The sequence below is a fragment of the Dryobates pubescens genome, chromosome 28, assembly GCF_014839835.1.
Source record: "Dryobates pubescens isolate bDryPub1 chromosome 28, bDryPub1.pri, whole genome shotgun sequence".
In the NCBI taxonomy this organism is placed as follows: Eukaryota; Metazoa; Chordata; class Aves; order Piciformes; family Picidae; genus Dryobates; species Dryobates pubescens.
Window position 1 is genome coordinate 9,113,079 of NC_071639.1, and position 13,346 is coordinate 9,126,424.

Below are 13,346 nucleotides of genomic sequence, written 5' to 3' on the forward strand. Positions count from 1 at the left end.
AGTTGCTCTGGAGAGCCTGAAGGTCTTGCAGCCTCTAAATGGATGAAGTGAAATTTTGGGACGCAAGTTAAGCCTTTATGTGACAATTACAATGATTGCTTACTACCTATGTGCCTTTTTCTGGTGCCCCTGTGCTACAGGATGACATGAAAAATTTCCTCAGAGATTTCTATTTTTTTTACTATTAAAAAGGTTTCCAGCACTGTTAGAAATCTACTTCAGTGAGGCTTGGCTGTTTCCTTTTCTCAGACTGTGAAGTTTCTCTTCCGAAGGCAAGCTGGGAGAACTGCAATGCAGGCCTTGGCACATCCCTATCGTGCACGTTGTCAGTGTGTGGTAAGCGTGTCTAGGCACGCTACAAAGAAGCAACAGTGCATGATAGCAGGGCTGGTTTGGCTCTTTGAAGCCGGGAGTGATACAAACCTTGACAAACAGTTGGGATACCTCCTGCAGGGACAAGCGTTGAGGCAGACTGCAACTAAAGGCGTGTCTCTTAGAACACGCTGGCCTGAAAAGACCTTGCTCAGCTTTCAGTAGCAGTCTTGCCAGGACAGAGTTCAGCTCAGTCTGATTTAAAATTAGGTCTCAGGTAGGCTGAGCTTGTGTATAAATTAAACAAAGCTTTTGAGGTGCTGGCTGAAAGCCTCCCAGCGGCAGGGAGTTGAACTCTAAGACCGAAACTAAGATATGTGATAAAAAGGAAATAGAAGGAAAACTTGTTGCTGGACACATCGGAGGGTCCACCAACAGGACTCTCGGTCCTAGGGACTGTTTTATCAGAGTCTCCTCCACCACAGCAGTCTCATTTGTGCTTGTTTAAAAACAAGCAGGTCTTGTCTGCAGTCTCAACCAATGCATTTCCTACTCGAGCTCTCCAACAAGAGGATATGGGAGTTAACCAGCAGTACTGAACCCACCAAGACGGGCCTTTGGGTATGTTATTTATGGAGTTTCAGATGTTGCAAGGTCAGATATGGTGCACTCCTCTGTTCCCTTTCTCTCTGTGGAACATCATGCAGCCTAGTTCTGCTCCATGTGAGCTGGTGGGCACAACCAGTTTTCCGTGCCAGACCAGAACCTGAAGTAATTTCTGGGAAGCATGAACCCATGGCTCTGGGAGGGTGGGAGCTAAAGAAGAAGAACTGGGGGGCTCCACCTCTTCCCTCCTCCCTGTGCAGGAAGTTATGTAGGAGTTTGTTAGGCTGTCACTCTTGTGGGGACACTGCTTTTAAGACAAATAGAGGAGGTATGACCTCACTTAGCTCTGCTCCTTCGCAAGGAAGTGCTGTAAACACAGGCTGCCTGCACGTGATAGTTCTTGTTCATCTAAACACAGCCAGCACAAAAGATGTGCAAGGTCCTCCAGACAGTGTTCAGCACTACATCAGAGCCAAAAGCCTCATTAGCAAGCACTTAACTAATGTCCTTCTGATTTCTTTAAACAGAAGCTCAGAAAACACCCAGTGAACTCCTGAAGCCTTTTTCCTGAGCTGCTGAGTGGTCATTAAAATCCCTGTTGCCTCGATTAAGGAATTTGAAGTGTGTTCCTTAGGCTAAAACGTGTTCAGAATATCCCCCACCCTGCCTCAGTGGAGTAAGACCAGTCCCAAAGACAGAGCAGTCCATGAGCTTTGCTCTCCATAGTATCAACTCAAGCATTTCTTTCTTCTATTCCTCTTACCCTCACAGCCTGAGTCAGTAGCACAAAGGTGCCATAACAGACTGGGATGGGGAACTGATCAGGGCCTTGGGATAACCCAGCAAAAAGGTTCTGCACTCTCATCCTCTGTGAGGCTTGTGCAGTGGAGACAGCAGATGGGAAGAGGCAGCAGTCACATAGTGTGGCACCAGTACTGCAAGAAAGGCTCATCGGTTTTTCTTAGGTGTTCTTTCTCCTTGCTCCTTGTGGGGCTCATTTGACAGGGTACGAATTGCAGCAGTGTAAAAGCAGTGTCAGTGAAGCATTCCACGTTGAAGGTGCCTGGTCTTTTCAGTAGTCATATTCAAGCAGTGAGTAAATGAGGCCTTGCTTAATATGACAATTGGAAAGAGCTATCTGATTTCTAAAATGAGAACAGTTTCCAATCCAAAGCAGCCTTGAGTGGTTGATAACTCCTGTTGAGTTCCCAGGCTGCTGCTCTTCTGAGGACGTCTTAAGTTGGTGACAAAAACTTGCCCTGCCTTTTCAGGGTAAAACCTTTCATGCTCCATTTTAAAAGCCAGTGAAGCATCTGCAGAATACTTTGTCTTGTTTGGTCTTTTCACTATTTCAGCTCTTTCTTTTTGCTTCTGTCCACACTCTCAGGTAGTGAGGGCCAGTGTCATGCCGGTGCCTGTTGCCCGTGGAGCACCAAGGAGCTGTTCCAAACCACTGTTGTGGTCCTGCTGCTATGCGTAGTCCCTAGGTATTGTTTCAGGTCTGCTCGAAGTTTTGTTATGGACCAAAGGTTTGTTTGTAAATTCCTTTGGAGTTCCTCAGCTTGGTGAGGGTTCAGTGTGTTATTTCTGTGCCAAGAATACTTGGACATGGCCTTCAAATGCCCTATTGTCTTAGGCTTCTTGGAGACTGTGCTGAGTTATTTACTTACCAATGTAAAGTCCCTTCATAAACAAGCTGTTACTTTATAAAGCTTGGTGGCATGACCTGGCACTTGGTGTACTTCTGAGAGAACCCTTGTGAGTTAGGTGAGTTCTATTGTTTTCTCTTATTGATAGGAACAGGAAGGCAACAAGTCCTAACCCAGTACACAAATTAAAGAAGGTCTTTTATTGATTAATTACCTTTTTTGTGTGGGTTTAGTTTTTTTTTTCATCTCCCTTCCCATCTCTTTACATTTTTATACCACCACTGAGTCTCCTTTTTATGGCTGAAGCAGACCACAGCTCAAGATCCTGGAGAACGTAGCAGTGGACATGACAAATGCCAGATACCAAGAGAGCAAAGTTATTAGCAACTCATACATTCATGTTGACCTTTGTCCTTCAGTGTCAGAATGCTGGGGCTACTTGAAAGCAACATAATGAGCAATTAATCACCTCTCTTTAACTCCACCCTTGCAAAACAAGTCAGACAGTCATAGCACACTGTCACAGGCCTGAAATGGAGGGAAAAGTCCTTGTTACACACATGTAGGAATGCATTTTGGAGACTGAAAAAGGCCTGAGGTCGACAATCTCAACCCCTCACCCCGAGCCCTGAAGATGGTTAGCCTTCTGGAAAAGTCCTGTTGAAATAGCAGACCAAGTGATGTAAAGTGGAATGATCTGGGCTTGTGTGGTTTGAAGCGAAGAATTCATTCCCTTAAGTCATATGGATGCTACTAGAAAGCATTAGAAAGATTTTGCTCTTTTAACTACGTAGGCTTCTACCAGGTAAACTTTTCCTTTCTGCTCACCAGCCAAGAACCTGCTCTGCATAGAGAAGCTGCAGGTTACACAGGCCGGTTGGATCTAAATGTTGTGAATTTTACTATCACTGTACCAAAATTTTAATTGCCCAGAAGAATGCAGATGCTTTAGTGGAGTTTCTGCATTTGCTGTGATACAGATGAGGGAATCACACTGCTGCACTTCAGAAAATCATTCTGCCTAGAAGCTGAGGAGGCCTAAGCCTGGAAATGTGGAAATTCTTGAAGGGCCTCCATTTCAACAAAAACATTTGGGATTTGTCAGCATTTCATCCTGGAGTGAGAATGAGGACGTTCCTGAGCCGCCTTCAGAACTAGATGCAGCATAATCACATTGGACAATGTTCCTCTGGATGAAGTTCTGTTGAAGGACAGCGCTTGTTTGGTGCAGAACTATATGGACATGTCTGACCTGCATTTAGCTGAACAAACAGTGCCTCCATGCACTGCTACAGCCATGCCTCTCTCTTGGCACTCCATTGCACAGCTGGCACAATCTTTTAGATCATATTTTAGAGGAGAAATATAGGTTTTAACTTCTTGACATGCTTTGGCCCTTCTTTAAGTCAATTTCTGTCAATCTTTGTAGTAGTTCTGTTGATAAAGTCCATAATCCCCTTTTCTTATCCCAGGAATGGCCATGTGGAAGAAAACAGCCTCTTTATTTTGGGGTTTTTCTGAGATTCTAAACCTTCTTTAGGGTCAAGACAGAGCAAAGGTTAACTAAATTATCTGTGTCAAGCTGATGTTCAGGTTACACCCACCTGAAGGGCCCTTGTTATTTTAGAATGCAATTCTGCTCTGTTCAGTTCTGTTACAGGAGCGCTTGGCAACCTGGTGGACTCATAAACCCTAGAAACATTCTTTTAGACTGAAACAATGCAGTTTCCTTGTAATGCATGAGTTGAAAACCCTGTAGTGACAGAGACCTAAATTAGGAGCATCAAGACATGTTGAAGAGAATCACAGTTTAATGTATGTCCAAACATAAAAGTGATGACCATTCAATCACAAAAGGTTCGGTTTCAAGGTAAAAATGTCCATGGAAGTGCTGGAGAGGAAGTGGAAACCCAAGAAGCTGAGGTGAGCAGGGGTAGAAAAAATTAATTTAGCCAGACTTGGTTGTGTTGGAAGGCAAGGTACTTCCCTCTGATGTTGTTTATCTTCTTCAGAATGAGAAAGAAAAAGCTCTGAAATTTCCAGAGCTTTAAATGCCTTCCACCCTGAGAGAAAGTGGTAGGTGTTTCACTGCTGAGGACAAACCACATGTGCAAGCAAGGGTGGGGAGACCCAGGGAAAACACCACATTGCCACATTTCCCTTAGTTAATGGTCTAGAGGGAAACTGAAGGTTTTTACTGTTCCCATCAGAGCAATAGAAAAAGCACAGCATTATGGATGAGATTTTAGTCATACCTATTAGGGGTGTATGTATGTGTGTGTGCACATGTTGCTCTCCCAACACAATCACGCTGGAAATGGTTATTTCACCTTTTAGGGGGACAAGTTTACAGTTTAATTTCCTACAAGCCCAGTAAAAGAACTGAGAGAGAAAGCACAAAGCATCCAAAATGAAGCTGAAATGGAACAAGCCTGTCGATCTGGCTCTTTTCAGCAGCACCCAGACTGATAAGAAAATCACTTTCTGATTGCCAGTTTAGCAGGTGTGAACCTCCCCAGCATTGTCAGCACTGGCATTGTATCCAGATATGTAACCCTAACAGTGAAGCTGGAACTCAGGGAATACAGTAGTTCTTGCAAACTGTATTTATACATGGTGTGAGGCTAGTAAGTCTGTGCTGCTAGGATTGGTATTTGTGCCTGCTGCCCCGGGAGGTGGTGGAGTCACTACCACTGGAAGTGTTTAAAATAAGACTGGATGAGGTACTTGGTGCCATGGTTCAGTTGATTAGATGGTGCTGGGTGAGAGGTTGGACTCGATGATCTCAAAGGTCTTTTCCAACCTGGTTAATTCTGTATTCTGTGTTCTGTACTCATTGAAATGAAAGATGTGGCTTTAATATTTATGAAATACCAGTTACTGTTCTCCACCTAGAGCACCAGGAGGTATTTGAAAGCAAGCAATAGGTATAAATCTGTAATGTGCCATCAGCATGCCTGTTTTCTGCTTGGAACTGGCTGCACTCAGCAGCAGTCATTTTGAGCTGCTTCAGCTTATTTCATAAAACTGCTACTCCCCTCTGTGTCAGCAACCAGTCCCTAGGCAGCGTGAGAGCAGGATCACCCACCCATTAAATCCCTGTGCAGGCATCACAGCTGGAAATAAAATCTTACAGCCCTCTGCCCCAGCAAGCTGCCTGTCTGTGCTGAGAGAGGGAGTGAAGAGTGGAATGTGTTTCTCAGGTAGATGTTTCCCCTGGGAGTCAGCCTGGGCACATCCCATGCATTTCACAAGAGGTCTCACTTGGTTAAATGCTCTGAGCGGTTTGTAAGAGGGGTAGGATCTAACTAGCCTGAGTGTAGGAAGGCAACAGACCCCATTCCTACCTCCTTGAACTTCATTCAGACATTCACTTTTTCCTGTGTGCAAAGCCATATGCTAAACTGAGTTCAGGAGGTGTATCTCCAGAGAGTGACATGTAAAGACCAAAAGCCAAAAGGAGAGGAGAACAAGGAATCTCCTAAGCCTTCCATTCAACCCAAAAGACCTCCTCCAGGCCCACCACCAGCATCCTTCACCAAAACACAAACCCAGAACTAAACAATGATCACAATTATGGTTTGGGGTTGTTGGGGCTTTTTTTTTGCTTGGGAAAAAAAAAACACAATTAGACAAATGATACTTTGAAGAAAGTAAACTTCTTCTAGAAATGCTAGCTGCAGACCTAAACACTCTCTGGAACACAGCAGCTTGCAGCTGGAGAAAGAGAATGCCACAACATTTATGTGTAATCATTAAGAATTATGTTAAACAGTTTAATGGGGAGAAAGTGCAGTTTTCTAGAAGTAACATTTCTGAAGGCAGAACTTACAGCTTTTGGAAACAAGACCCAGTGTGCCAGATGTCTCTGATAAGACTAAGCCATTTCAAATGATTCTTACTGCCCCTGTGACTTGTTCAGCTTCATGGGGTGCAGCAAAAGCCAGTCTTTTTGCACAGACAAACTTCCACCCAGCCTTAGTATCCTCACTACAATCCTGATCACAAACCCGCTGAAATCAGCAAAACTTCTCTTCATTTTCCAGTGGGACTGGGTTGGATGGAACATTTTATGCCTCTGGAAACAATAGCCAGCAGTGAAGCAAAGGATTATTGGGGATTTCTTAGGAATAAATTACAAGACACCATAGAGGATTAAGTCTTTATCATGAAGAAGATTCAGCATTTCTTTTGGAAATCCAAGATGCATTTCTTTTTGACCAGCTATAATGTTAACTACTCCAAATTCTTGTATCCCTCTGATGTTATTACCCAGCCCAGTCCTTGGAGTGATGCTATCATGTTCTCTTCTAGCTTCATTTCCCTTGCAGGGGACAGAGGAAAGAGGACAGAGATAGCAACACAGAGTAAATAACATAAAAGGATCGTATTAGTAAATATATTTGTCCCCTGTCAATCTCAGTACAAACTGGTTTGAGGTGATAAGAAGAACCATGCTCCTGTCTCCAGCCAGGCCCTTGCTTCCAGCTGGGGCAGACAGAACAGAGTGGATCCCTCCATGGGCACAGCAGAGCCAGGACAACTGACTGTGGCTGCTCCTTATGATGCACTTCGTTGTAAGCATGAGTTATTCACTGTTGCAGAGCACACTGCTCTCACATTTCTCTTCTGATATAGGAGCTTCCTTGTCATATTTCACTATTCCCATTTTGGAGTAAAGCCAAAGACCTCAGTCGACAGAGGTTTAAGGCAGACTGGTTTCAGATCCTACAGACCCTCCCTAGTGAATCCTAGAAGGAGCCAGGGAAACTGCCTTCTACCAAACCTCTCTTTGCTGACTGAGCACACTGTGTTCATTCCCTCTCTGTAGGAACTGACAGGCTGCTCGTTGGAAACAACACAGGACAGGCAGATATTTGATATCTGGACAGGCAGACATTTTGGCCTCGATGATCTTTGAGGTCTTTTCCAACCTTATTGATTGATTCTATGATTTGTACAGATGTATCTGCCCCTATGCAGTTAAGGTGATTAAGTTGCTCAGCCACAACTGTTCTTGCAAAAGAAAAATAAAAAGAGAGAGAGGGAAAAAAAAAAAAAAAGGAAGAAATGGTTCTTTTAAAACCAGAAATCATATTCAAGAAAGGATTTTATTTTGCATTTGGTATGGAGCAGACCCTCACACGCAGAACATCAGTTGTTAAAACAGGCAAATAAAGTGCAGCCTGCTTGAGGCAAGCTCAAAGATGGCTTATGTAGGTATTTCAAAGACAAAGCCATGTTATGTGGTATATTCCCTCAAAGGAGAAGATTGCCAGGCTGTGCTGCCTGGATCAGCAGCCTTAGATCTTCCGTGAGCACAGGGTAGCAGTGAAACAGTTAACGAGCCTGGCTTTTACATTGTCGCAAGCAGACTTCATTGCTAGCATCCCACTGAGATGAATGAAGGCAGCTTATGTCTAGTGTTATTGTTTCCATGTGTTTGGCTCCAGACTCAAGCCAGCATTCCCCTCAGTTTATACTTAAAAGGTTATCTTCACAACCAGAAGAGACAGAAACTTTCTGTAAATATATGTACGTGTAAAGGGGAGGGCAAACACAGGTTAACTCCACTTATTCAGCCCCAGCTTTTCTGTATTAATGTTCTGATGGTTAACTCCACTCATTCAGCTCCAGCTTTTCTGTCTTGATAGTTACAGGGGGGGAAAAAAATAATAACAAAAAAAAAGAATTTTGTTTACAGAAGCTTCTGATTATCTGAGTGGCTGAGATGTCCCTTACAGCCTATTTGTTCTGTTTTAAATGGCCAAACTGATCAAGAGCAACAGAATTTTATCTGCTGGTTGGTAATTTTTAGTCTTCTAGGCCGGGCAATGAAGCACCAGCTAACAAAGAGCGCAGCAAGGAGTGCAAGGAGGAATTGCAAATGGGAGAAACAAAGCCTGAGTGCCATTTTGAAAGGGAAAGGCAAACCATCTGCATTTAGGTAAATGAAAATACACTGCATGTAACCAAAGGGCTCCAGAAGGGAAATGTGTGTGAAGAGTCTAAGAGTTTCAGCTGGCTTGAGTTTCGCCACGTGATTCTCTCTAAAGCCTGGGTTTGTTTCCCTTTCTCCACCAGCAATCACAGACTGCTGGGTTGGAAAGGACCTCAAGGATCATCTGGTCCAACCTTTCTGGGTAATAGCATAGTTTAAAGGAGCTAGCCCAGCACCCTGCCAAGCTGAGTCTTAAAACTGTCCAGTGTAGGGGACTCCACTACTTCCCTTGAGAGATGATTCCAATGCCTAACTGTTCTCATGGTGAGAAATTTTCTTCTGGAGTCCAAATCTCACAGTAATCTACCACTGATGGGGTTTTTGGTTGGTTGGTCAGGCTTTTTGCAGGGAAGAGGATGTATAACTGCTCATAACTTGTGCTTCTCTGGAGGCAAGAAACAGCTTATGCAAGATCATTATTTCTACCCTACCTTGAAAGTGATCAGTCTTCTCTGAAGGGCAGCAGAGAGAGTTGTTAGCCATTGGAATGTGCTGCTCAGGGAGGTGGTGGAGTCGCTGTCCCTGGAGGTGTTCAAGAGGGGACTGGACGTGGCACTTGGTGCCACGGTTTAGTAGTCATGAGGTCTTAGGTGACAGGTTGGACTTGATGATCTTTGAGGTATTTTTCAACCTTATTGATTGTATGCTTCTATGATTCAGATAAAGGATAATTATTGAAGCATTTCTCTTAAGGAACAATGGAAATGCTAAGCACAGTGTTGCCACTGATATCTAGTTTTTATTTTTGCTGAATCCAAATTTCCTCTGATGTGGAGTCTCATCCATACTTCCTGGCTCTAAAAGTGTGGTTCTTGGTTTCTGTAATGCTAGCTAATAGCTTGGAGTTTTTCCTCTTAAGAACATGAGATTTCTGTTTTATTCTAAAATTGATCTATGAGGATATCATTCTGCAGACTGTTTTATTGGAAACCTGGCAAGAAAGCAAGTAATAGGTCGACAAGGGTGATGTAGGAGTGGTGTTGCAGTGCCTAACTTCTAGACAGCACCTCCTCTTAAGGTGGTAAGAGCCTCATAGAGAGTTGAGCCATATTCAGGTGGCCTCAGGTCTAGCCCTGTGCTGAGCTTATCAGCAACAGTCCTCTGAGAGCTTAGCACTACCACGAGGAAATATGAACTGAAGTGAAATTTAATATGCCTTAATATGGTGCCTGGAAGCTCAGAGAATCAGACTTACAAACACCAGTCTGCAGACTGGGATGCAGACCTGTAAGTCAACTGGAAATGGAAACAAGGAGGTAAATGTGTCAGGCTTGGTCTTTTTTTTTTCAGGAAGAGATCCAGGAAAGGACTCTAACACCTCTATCACTTCTGTTCTATGGGGGTTCCTTCTTTAAGCACCTTAGTCCAAAGCTGAGGTCACAGTATCATTATTCACATGTCCTACAGCAAAAGCACAGGCTCTCTGAGGGGCTTTATTGGCCCCCAAAATTAGTTATTCCAAAAAGTTAGGGCCAGGCAGGCAATTTGAGAACTACAAATCTTGCTGTAGGCATCAAATGCTCACAAACAAATGATTAAATCTATTATATGTATAAAAGACATTAAAATGCAAAGGCCATAAAATTACTTGTTGGGGAGGGAGTTGTTCATGTAAAATTCTCTTTTTCATTCTAGTGTCCATGACTGACTTTGCTAAACAGCCAGAGTCAAGGTAAATTTTAAACTGCACTAATGTTCTAATAAGCTTCTGCTAAAGGAAGCCTTTGGCCACCTCAGAACTGAAAGGTGCAGGTCTATGTCTCATGCTGCCTGAAGTGATATGAGTGCTGCTCTGATCTACACTAGAACACAAGGACCTGCCCTACCAAGGCTGTGCCTCCATTCAGCTTAATCTCATACCACAAACCACCAGAGCTGCTCAGGTCCATTAGCAACGTCAGTTCCTCCTCAGCCTTTAGCATGAGCTGTTCAGTGAAACACAAAGCTGTGTGTAACTCAGAGTCAAAAAGTCACCAGTCTGTCATGACAGCCAGTGCAAAACTGGCATCTTCTGGGAGCCAATATGCAAAGTCTGAAAGGTCTTGCAGAAAGCCTGCGAGGTCTAAGCAGAGAATGCAGATGAGGTGTTCCTGAGAAGAGAAGCCAAAACCAATGTGGACAGAGTGACCTGGAAAGGACCAGCCTTTCAATTGTTGTTATGATGACATTTTGCTTGAACAATCTTAATTGCCTCTTAATGAAGGTTTATTTTGATGAAGTGAAGCAGGAGTGAACAAAATTGTTGATTTTTTTTAAAAGAGATACTGAAAGAATAGGCTCCAATCAAATTACTATCATCAGTTAATGACAACAGAACAGAAATAAGGAGGTTAAAGTGGCAGCAGGGGAAAAAAATAACCTAAACAGAGAAGTCATCATCTGTAGAGTTGCACACAGATGGATTTTGTCATAGCAAGTTGTGTAAATGTTTTCATCAAATCTAGAGAGACTTCAATTAGATAGCTATCCAGTGAAGATGGTTCCCAGGATAATGTCTTCAAGATGCAGGATGGACCAAATGCCCTCCTCCTCTCAGCTATGACTCAATCCAGTCTTCTTTCTGTACATCATCCTCCTGTCCTTGTGTCCAGTTCTGGGCCCCTCAATTTAAGAAGGACACTGAGACTCTTGAATGTGTCCAGAGAAGGGCAACGAGGCTGGGGAGAGGCCTTGAGCACAAGCCCTACGAGGAGAGGCTGAGGGAGCTGGGGTTGCTTAGCCTGGAGAAGAGGAGGCTCAGGGGAGACCTTATTGCTCTCTACAACTACCTGAAGGGAGGTTATAGCCAGGTGGGGGTTGGTCTCTTCTCCCAGGCATCCAGCACCAGAACAAGAGGACACAGTCTCAAACTGTGCCAGGGGAAATTTAGGCTTGAGGTGAGGAGAAAGTTCTTCACAGAGAGAGTTGTTTGCCATTGGAATGTGCTGCCCAGGGAGGTGGTGGAGTCCCCATCCCTGGAGATGTTCACAAAGGGATTGGATGTGGCATTCGAAGCCACGTGTTAGTTAGTCATGAGGTGCTGGGTGACAGGTTGGACTTGATGATTTCTGGTGTCTTTTCCAACCTTGTTGATTCTATGATTCTATTCCATGAACTCAAGAAAAGCTACAAAAACTCGTTGGGCTATTCTATGACCCAGCTTTTACTGTTTTGTTTCCACAACCATCTCTTCTCAATCCTCTGGCACCACAAACTCCATCTCCCTTCACTGTAGAAATGCAGTAAGAACCAAATTTTGATCTGCTCAGCCCTGGTCTAATAAACAGCATTATGGGAGTGAAATGGTAACTAGAAAACATGGTCAAGGTTAAGTGTGAGCTGAATCTTTCAGTCTCTCTCACGCTCTTGGGACTCAGGTTCTCCTTTATGGCAACACACCAAACAATGTTATGTTCCCAGTGAGAAAGCAGTAATCTTGTCTGGGATGCTGGCTTGGAGCTCTTTTGGCTGCTGGGTGGGGAATGCAGTGGCTTGGCAGCAGGGAGCCAGCACAGCAACAGTTTCAGCCTTGTGAGTTCCGCCAATATCAGCAAATTTATCCCTTTAGCTCCCAAATTTGAAAAGCCCTGTTCCAGAAGAAACAAGCTGGTAACACAAGTGTGTACAGCAGGGAAAATAATACCTGGAGGGAAGAGAAGGGATTGTGAGCAGGTAAACTTACCTGAATATGTGAGAGGTTCTCTTATGCTGCTGCTTGCATTTACATCTCATCTTGGCATTGAGTACCACAATTATTTTGAGTCTGCACAGGACTCACCTGTGAGGTGAGGCACAGCCAGTGAAATCGAGGGAATGAGGGTTTCCACTTAGCACTATCTCCTGAGGGACATCCCCATCTATGAAGCAACAAAAAGCAGAAAATGGGGTCACTCAGTCCCAGGGGAGTGAGGAAGGGTGGATCTTCCATAATGGCTTACACAGACATAGGTTTTGCTTGTGCACAGGACACCTGCAAAGGCAGGATCTGTTCTGTCTTGAGGTGTTAGGTAGGCAGTGGAAACTGATGAGAATGTGACTTCCATGGTGCTAGCACTGCCCAGCAAACACTTCTTTCTTCAGAGCTGTGGGAAATCTATCAGTGTAACAGCTGCAGAGGACACACACGAAGGACAGCCTCAAGCCATCGCTTCAGGCAGGCTCTCACCCCAGCCAGTGTGCTGCATTCACAAAGCTGCCAGCAGAAAACCAGACAGGCAAATGCTCCACCATGGGGAACGGAGATCCCTTCTACCTTCTAGGGAGGAAGCAGGCAACAGGGAGGTCATATTGCATCCATGTGTGATGGTAGGCTCTGCAGAAATGCCACAAAACCAGTTCCAGAGCCACTTGAGCCCAGAAAGCTGCTAGAAGAGAGCCACATCTGTGTTTTCTTCTTCAGCCATACAAACTTTAGGGTGTTACACCTGGTCTTTAAAATCTCTCAGACATACCTCCATATGAGAAGGCTTGCCCAGGGACCACAGGCCCGTTGTACCAACTCTACAATATCAGCCCTACCAGCTCTTACATTACAGATGAATATCCACACAGTACCATATTTTATCTAGGTGGTCTTCTCTCATGTGGAGACTTTGAGTTGTTGCTGTGAAAGTCCAGTTTTCTTCACCCTGGAAAAGCATATTTCATTTGCAGCTGTTTCCCTTCAGTTTGGAGGACAAAGATAAGATCCTGTCAACAGCTGGGAAAAAACACTTAAAGATTCAATTACCTTTCTGCCTCTGATCAAATGGCTACTTTTTAAAAGGCAGCTGCAATGAAGGCAGCCCTATGATAGCGTG